Raw genomic sequence first — 8925 nt, 5'->3', positions numbered from 1 at the left:
TGTCACCTCCCCTTCCAGGACCTCTGAGGATTTACTCTTCAGTTATTTAAAAAAAAAAAAAAAAGCAAACAAGCAAACAAACAATCAAAAGAAAATGAAACAAAAAGTCCACAGAAATCTTGAGTTTGTTTTGTGTTAGCCAACGACTCCTGAACACAAAACAATCAAAAATTGGATATCAGCAAGTTGAGTCAGCAGGTAGAGGCATACGACCCAAAGCTTGATAACCTAAGTTCAATCCCGTGACCCCACACAGTGAAAGCAAAGAACAGACATCTAACACGTGTCCTCTTGCTTCCACATACAACATCACACACACACACACACACACACACACACACACAAGAAAAGAAAAATGTAGCAATTTCTTTGCTAGTATAAAGTACGTAAACAAGCATATAACCTTACTATCTAAAGAAGCATAAATTATATGTCCTATATTCTTTCAGGTCTTATTAATAAGCATGCATATATGGGTAAAACACTGTTCTTTCCCAGAATTAGAATGATGGGAGTCTATTTCTTGCTCTTTTTCAACTGAACTTGACATTTTCCTGTCATTAACTACACTTCAGAAACATAATTTTGTAACTAAATTATATTGTACGACTAAAAATATATTGCTAGTGATTTGCAAAGCTCCATCTTTTCCCAGATTCCCTTGCAGCTCAGTTGGAACAATGTGTCTGTGCTCCAGTCAATATGAATGACAATGACTGTCCCAAGCCATCAGATCTCTCCTGCTGCCCTCCAATCCTCTCACCCACTGCTGCTGACTCTGAAGGCCGCCTGTTCTAGATCACGTGACTACACGTAGAGAAACAACTAGCTCCTTCTGGCTATCACCTGCCAGAGCGGCGTCAGACCTCAGCCTGAGGTAGAGGCAGATGCCTGTGTGCTGCTGACTGAGCCCCGATGTGAATCTACTTCATGGAAGGTCTGCAAGTTTCCAACCCTTCCTATCATGAATGAAATGTACTACATTGTCTATTTCCAATTATATTGCCATGTTAAATCAGTAACTGAATTATCTTTTCTTGTTTGGACTGAAACGTCACTATTTTCTCCTTCCCATTTTCATAAACTTTTATCATTTTCTACAGAGATCTGTTCCTTAAAAATGAAAATAAAACTGATATAGAAGTGGGGAGTGACAAAAACTGTCTCCTGCGCAGCCTCCGAAGCTTCTAGCAGCGCATTCTTTAAGGTGCGGCACGCTCTGTGAATGCGATTTCTAGACCTGTGACCAGGACTTGGGAGGCAGACGCCTCAGACGGCTACTTCACAGCTCACATGTGACTTTAGCCTCACGGGCACCCAAGATCTCTGTGTGGTCCATGGAACCCACTCTTCAGGAATCTGTAGCAGAACGTATTTAAAATCCCTGCCCTGGGTTTCTACCCCGCCTTAGGTTATTGAGTTCCTGGATAAAAAACACACAGCCTTTATATTTGCAATAAGCCTAAAGCAGCACAACAGCTGGGCAGCTGCCTACCTTCCATGCTGTTAGAACCTATTCTCCTATCGATGACCCCGAATTACTACTTACTATGTTTCATATGGGCTGCTCTTAACTCCAACTGGCTAGCCCACAGGGCCAAGGTTTTATTACTCTGCTAATCATGGCGGCTTCTCCTTTCTCCTTTTTCCTCTTCCCCTGGTTCTCCTCCCTCCAAGCCCAGGAAACCTAAAACTCTATGTTTCTTCTGCCCAGCTATTGGCTGTTGGCATCGTTATTTACCAATCATAATTAACTGGGGGCAGGGTCACTTAGCTAGCATCTGTGTGCGGACTCTCTGTCTCTGGGGTAAGCAGTCTTGGGGGCCCCATATTAGTATTAGAATACAAGCAGCCTTAGGCCAAGCCACCACAGTACTCTTAGTCGAAGCAGCACACAGCACGATGAGTCAGACCTGTCCTTTGGTATTCATCACACTTGCTGTTCGTTAGGTTTGATTTGTTTTATTTTGTTTTTCAGACAGGATCTCACCGTATTATAGACCATGTTAGCCTCAAACTAACAATTCTCCCACTTCTGTCAACGGAGAATATAGGACCAGAGCAATATTTTTTAATAACAGCTGGGGGTTGGGGGCTCATGCATAATATCTCAGGGTGGCCTCAAACTCACTACATAGCAAAAGATGACCTTGAACTTCATATTCCCCTGCCTCCACTTCCTGAGTGTTATATGCTGGGATTACAAGCTTACAGAACTCATATAGTTAATGCAATGTTGGAAACCCGGTACAAGGATTTGTCTGTGCTCAGACCCAGCTACATCCACAGCCCTGAATTATAAATGTAAAATCACTGTCACATGAATCAAAATTCAATAGATAGAAAAGTGAGACTTAGAGTTTCCCCCTGCCCTTTAGCCAGTCACGATCCTCCCCAAAGAAAAGCAACTGCCTTCACTCCATCCTAGTGACATTCTTTCTTATACGCTTCCCTAAAGTAGTAGCATGCTTTGTGACACAGCAAGCTTGTATGCATTTCCTACAGAATTTGGTGGCATTTCCGATGGCATCCAGGAGATGTCAGTATGGCTGGCACCACGCCTTGAAAGAAAAATCTACGACACTTTAATAATTAAAATAAAATGAATCCCAAGAATACACACAAAGTTTAAAAAGAAGAAATAAATTGTGTGTATCAAATTCTTAAAAATCTCTCGAATAGATTTCATATATATGAAGCGGTATTTAAGGATAGCAGAGGTGGACAGGTATTATTGCTCCTTTCATATACTGATGATACTGTAGCCTGTGGACACACCAGGCACTGTCAGACCATTTCTAAACAGCACATAACAGTGAGGTGTTCAAAAGGATTTGTAAGTAAAGTCAAGAGGAGAGTGTATAGATATAGCAATACCTTGGGCCCTCTGATGGAATATCCATGATTGTCTACCCTTTAAAACAGCAAACGTGAGTTGAATGCTCAGGATCCTACCAGGAAATATCTAAACATGGAGTGGACTAACATTCGTGCCAGCTTAAAATTTAAAAGGAACCTCAAACGAACCACCACAATACCATAGAAATGGCAAGTGCACAACGCCATGGAGGAGAACGGAAACGACACCAGAAACAACGCAGCCAACTCTGCCACCCCCTCCATCATAAGCTATCTGGCATCCACGTGGCCAAGCTAGGACAATCACAACTAAAGCAAACACTGCAGTTCACGCTTTGTAAGGTGCAGGGTACCTCTGAAGATCACAGAGTCAGCTGAAGGAAACGGCCTGTGGGGTAATTGCTCTCTGCTCTTGTGATGGTGTTGGGGTTTCTTGTTTTAACTTAGTTCTCACTGTGCCACTGAAGGAAATTTTTAGATAAATAGTGACGAGCAACAGCTTTCTGGACTGGTATCTCTACCACCTGCACAAGGGTACACTGACCACAGGAGCCATGTGCACCAGAACGGAAATAAAACCCCAGTGCATTTTCACAGATAACCCACAGTCCAGCTCGGCCCTACCAGTGGGCTCAGCCGTGATGCTGATCACCTCAGCTCACGCTGACTTCTGTCAGGCCCATGGAAGCGAGGTTCTGCAGACCTGAAGGAGCTGGGCTGCTCTAAAAGCTCCTGAAAATACTGAGAAAACTGTTTTTTTTTTAAGATAAGAAAAAGAAATTATATGAGGCATTTTTGTGTAACACACAAAGTCCTAAGAAACTTCTGAAAAGGAAACTAGATAACTAACGTTATTTGCAGCTTCAGTACAAACCCCTGTGTTTAAAAAAAAAAAGGCTTTTAGAAAGGCTAAAGCATATACACTGAAAATGGTGTGATAGTTTTACCAAGAAGCAGATGTCTACCTCCCTATATCTTGCCAGAAGGAGCTCATAAACGATTTCAGAACTAATTCCCTGACTTGTGGGGGGTGGGGGGAGAGGCAGTAATTTGAGAAGGTAGAAGGGTCTCGGGAAACTCAATGATAAAGAACCTAAGTTCACTCTTCAGAACTCACATTAAAGAAAACCAACAACAAAACAAACAAACAAACAAAATCAGTTTCTTTCTTCCTTTCTTTCTTTCTTTCTTTCTTTCTTCCTTTCTTTCTTTCTTCCTTTCTTTTTTAACAAAGGAAGAGAAGATAAAGACGAAGCATCCTTCTGCGCAGGTCTTTCAGGGCTTTCTATGAAGATGTGGCTGAAGGGGACAAGACTTCTCTCAGGCCGGGAACATCTATCTTCCTGAGGGCAGCTCAGATACAAAAAGATAGAAGAAGAAAAGATATATCTTTCCACTCGTAGTAAAATAAAACACACAGCTGTCCCCTGGAGATGAATGTTACAGCAACTGAACTACATCAAAATAAAATGTCACTGGAAGTTAATAAACAACCACAGCCTGAGGACTTGGAATTCATGGAGCGTTGCTGATACAGCACAGACCTTTTCTTTTCTTCTTTTTCTTTCTTTTTTTAAACAACGACAACATTGCACCCTTGCCGTTGCAGGAGAGAAAACATTACAGGGCCCATGGCCCTCTGCTAATGAATCTGGTCCCCATAAGATGGCGACCACAAATTCAGTTCCTTGACGTTGCCCTCGGTCATCTAAGTGGCTGTGGCTGTTCATTTCTTATGCTGCAGGCCGTTCACTTTAATGTTCCCACTAAAATATGTCCAGAAGACAAGAGGGTTCACCTCTGATTAATTATTTTTATTTGACTTTCTATAAGGGATGCTTAAATAGAACCTGTGGCTAGGAATTACGTTCACATCCACACCGGTTGCAAATGGAGGGAAGGCCATCCGGAGAAGCTGGATTCTGATGGCAACAAAGGATGGTCGCAGCATCAATACAGAAGCATTCAGCAACCAGAAGCTTAGGCAAGCTATCCAGGAATGCTGCCCTTCTCTCAGACTCTTTGGTTCTTGGGCCACTCTCAGGAAGGTGCCCCAGACCCAGGAGAAGTCTGGTCCCCTTCAATCAGGCCTTCATAGAAAATCCTCACAGACCTGTGCAGAGGCACGTCTCTAGTTTAATCCAGGTCTAATTGAATTAACAACCCACATTAGCCAACCCAGGGACCCTTGCCGGAGTTGAACAAGGAGATGTTCACACATGAAAAAAGCATCTATCATTTGTCTTCATAGTCACCGTTTCATCTCGATCCTTAGTAAACGGAGCGTCATTCTGGAGAACCGTGGAAGTTTCTGTGTAGCTCTTGGCCAAAAATTAATGGCTCATGTTTCCCTGGATCGGCTATGGGCTGGTGGTCCTTGCCCAGAAAGCACAGGATGGGTGCTTTCTATCATACCGCTAGGTTGGGGAGGTTCACTGGTTCCCCTCCATGCTGCAGGGCTTTCCTTTCCTTCTATACAGGAGCTGAATGCTCTTGGTCTCCTAGAACTGGAACTTTCCACCATCAGCTTGGCCCAGACGCCAACCCTGGTACCCAGAAATTTCTCTGCTGGTAAGGACTCAAGAACACACTTCGATAGAGAAGAAACATGTAAGCATGCTTCCAAGGCTGCAGCCTCATTTCAAGGTGTGCCCACCTCACCTGAGGCAAGTGAGATCCACCCTGGATGTCTCTGCACTTTGAATTTATTATCCTTCTTAAGGCCTTAATCCAAGCAAAGATAAAGGAAGCTCAGATAAGGCCATTTTAGGCGGGTGGCATCATGAACTGGATTAAGCCTCATTTCATAAAATGGCCTATCTTGAAGAGAAATCTGTAACTTCCTCTTTGGAGAAACTAAGGTGACTTCCATGGGCAGTGATAGAATTGCCCACAAAATCTCTTAAATCAAAAGTTGCTGTCTCTGGGGCTGGAGAGATGGCTCTACAGGTCGGAGTGTTACTGTTTTGTAGAAGACCTGATTTTGGTTCCCCTTCCTCATTTCTGTGGCCTCATAAATGACTGTAACTCCAGCTTCAGGGGACTCAATGTCCTCTTCTGACCTCCATAGGTACCAGCACCCACTGTGGTTATAGGCAAACATAAATAAAATGTCTAAGTCTTTAATATATAATTGATGGCTTTAAAAAAAATTAACAACCAAAATGTTTGTGAAGAAAGTTTCTTACTTATTTTTAACAAACACTGGCCTACTCAGCAGGGACTGGCTTGCCTTTCTAGTAAGCTTCGTTTTCTTGTGTTAGAATCTTTCTCACGACCTGGAATAGCTGCTGCTCCTCTGTCTAAGAGTTACAGAGGATTCTCCAGGTCGTCTGTGGTTCCCAACAGCTCATTTAACATCAACTTCCACTGAGCTGAGAAGTATCGTCTGCCTCCAGGCTTGGGGACCATAGCATTAACTATGCTGGGATGCTATGTGCTCCACACACACCCACAAACACACACATACACACACACACACACACACACACACACACACACACACACACACCGCCTCCATAGCTCAGAAACTCTGTTTTGAGTTACTATTACAAACAATATTATTCTGATAGGCACCTGTGTGCAGGTGAACTCTTCGATTTTATAAGCATGAATGCCTCTAATCCTAAATCGCCAGTCAACTAAATAACTCTGTGTTTGTTTCTGTGAACAAGGAAAGTATTCAGAAGAAAATAATGCTTTCTTTCTTTTTTTTTTTTTTTTTTGGAAACACTTATGTCTTGATCTTTAGGCTCACGCTCCAATAACTTCTAGGAAGACAAGTTCTTACTGTTAACAGGGCATTAGCGGTCCAGTGTGTGGATGCATAATCTCGTAAGTCAAAGGATGTAAAAACAGACTCAGAAGGAAGCTTGAGGGCCATATTCGAGAGAGAAACCACAAGTCAGGCAAACTATAAATCTCTGCAGCTGCTCGCAGGGGTGTGGATAAGAAGAGAAAAAGTCATACTCTTTTCTATTAGCATCCAAAGAAAGCAGGCAGCCTCAGCGATGGCGGTCAGCAAACTGCTGTAGGAAGTAGGTGGGTGGACTTCAGAGAAAGAGTAAGAGCCTTGAGTGTCAGAGCAAGCATGGTCAGGATCTTGTCTTGTGACCAAATGGGAGAAAACCGGAAAATGAAGATTTGTCCTTTGGGAGTTAGAACACAGAAGGTAAACTTCATGGAGATTCGTAAGCAGCTGTACTGAAGTGAGATAAAGTGTGTGTGTGGGGTGAAAGTACATTCTCTCATCTCCTTGGCATGTCTTCAGGTAAATGAGCTTCCCTGAGGGACGGATCTCACGGTCAAGTGGTTGGCCACCCCAGCTGCCAGTATTAACTCTTAAAAAAGGAAAATAAAAGTATGTCACGTGAGAGAGTTCAGAATGTCATTTCTCAACCCAGGGCCAGAGGGAGAATTCAGATTATTTTTTTCTTTTGATCAAGAGGAAGGTAGTGCCTTGTGGGAAGCCATTTGTTCACTAAAAACATGACTTGTAAAATGGGACTCCCTCCCCAGTCTCTCTCTCTTTTGCTTCCCAGAGATGAGAGGTTTTGCTTCATCATAATCCCATCGACATGAGGCTTTGACATCAACTGAACCCACGGATACTAGGTTAAAAAATCCAAATTGTTTCTCTTTATAAGCTGACCATCTCAGATTTTTTGTTACAGTTACAGGAGACTGACCAACACTAAGTCAAGAAATAACAGAGGAATCTCCAGGTCTTCTGTGGTTCCAGATAGCCCATTTAACAAACATCAACTTCCACTGAGCTGAGAAGTACCATCTGCCTCCAGGCTAGGGGACCATAGCACTGTTATAGAGGGAAATCTAAGCTAGGAAAGGAAGGAGCTAAAAGTTATAAATGTAAGAACACACACCCCTGGTCACAGTTGAACAGCTCTGTTAAACTGACCATCCTAACATAAAGCACAAAGGATTGTGTTTACCTAAAAGAAGGACACTTTTAAAGGCACAAAGAGTGAGTAGCTGGCAGCAGATTGTGAACAAAAGGCTATGTCTGAGCAAAGAAAAAATCAGAATGAATCTCTCACATTCAATACCTTTTGCCCGAGGCTAGCCAAAATTCAAATGGGGTAGGGTCATTAAAGGTGTTATAAAGTTCTGGAGAAATTAATTAGTAGACTTAATGACAACTCAATAGAAACTATGTAAGTTGAAGAGCACGAGAAAAGGTGGAACGGGGGACTTGATGGCCACTTGAAATTATATCAAGAAGCCTACTAAATATGTAATTGAAGTCTCAGAAAGAGAGAAGAAAGATAAGTGGGCCCAAGGTACATCTGAAGATACACTGACTGAAAATTTCTTTTTCTTTTTTTTTGGCTTTTCAAGACAGGGTTTCCCTGTGTAGCCCTCGCTGTCCTGGAACTCACTCTGTAGACCAGGCTGGCCTTGAACTCAGAAATCCGCCTGCCTCTGCTTCCCAAGTGCTGGGATTAAAGGCGACTGAAAATTTCTTGAGTTTGGTTTTATTTTGTTTTATTTTTTTTAATAATCATTTTATTCATTTACATTTTGAGTTTGGTTTTAAAAGAATACATAAATATATAAACTTAAGAAGATCAGTGGCAGTCAGTCAGGATGAATAAAAACAATACTCTTTAAATCTTTAGTACATCAGTGACAAGCTAATGACAACTAAAGATGGGAAGATAATATTGAAAGTAATCAGGGAAAAATAGGACACATTTTCTTTTTCAAATTTTTATTAAGCATTTCATAACAGGTGCATAGTATATAATACGACGCGGCATAGCCTTCTAGCAGGAACAGATGACCATAGATAAGTAGTTTTTTTTCCATCGGTGGGGGGGGGAGGGGAGGGAAATGCTTCCTTAGTCAACGTTCTCCAGGCCCCTGGACACAGAGTAGCAACTGACTCCAGAGACAAGTCTATGGATTCCATCAGATACTGTTAGTACTGAGTTCAGGCAACCTCCCCCCCACATTGGCAAACATGCAGATGTATGCAGTGGATATGCTGGAGATGATCAAACACACCCCAATAATGGCGAGGCCAAGAAGAATCTTGAACTACAT

At 42.4% G+C, this 8925-nt stretch overlaps 1 pseudogene; it reads right to left on the bottom strand.

The window, feature by feature from the left end:
* Positions 1–8720: 8720 nt before the first annotated feature.
* On the bottom strand, positions 8721–8925 carry LOC114621317 (annotated as a pseudogene).

Source organism: Grammomys surdaster, unplaced genomic scaffold, assembly GCF_004785775.1.
Source record: "Grammomys surdaster isolate TR1022 unplaced genomic scaffold, NIH_TR_1.0 174, whole genome shotgun sequence".
In the NCBI taxonomy this organism is placed as follows: Eukaryota; Metazoa; Chordata; class Mammalia; order Rodentia; family Muridae; genus Grammomys; species Grammomys surdaster.
Note: the sequence above shows the minus strand (reverse complement) of the source record. Positions and strands in the feature narration are given on the sequence as shown.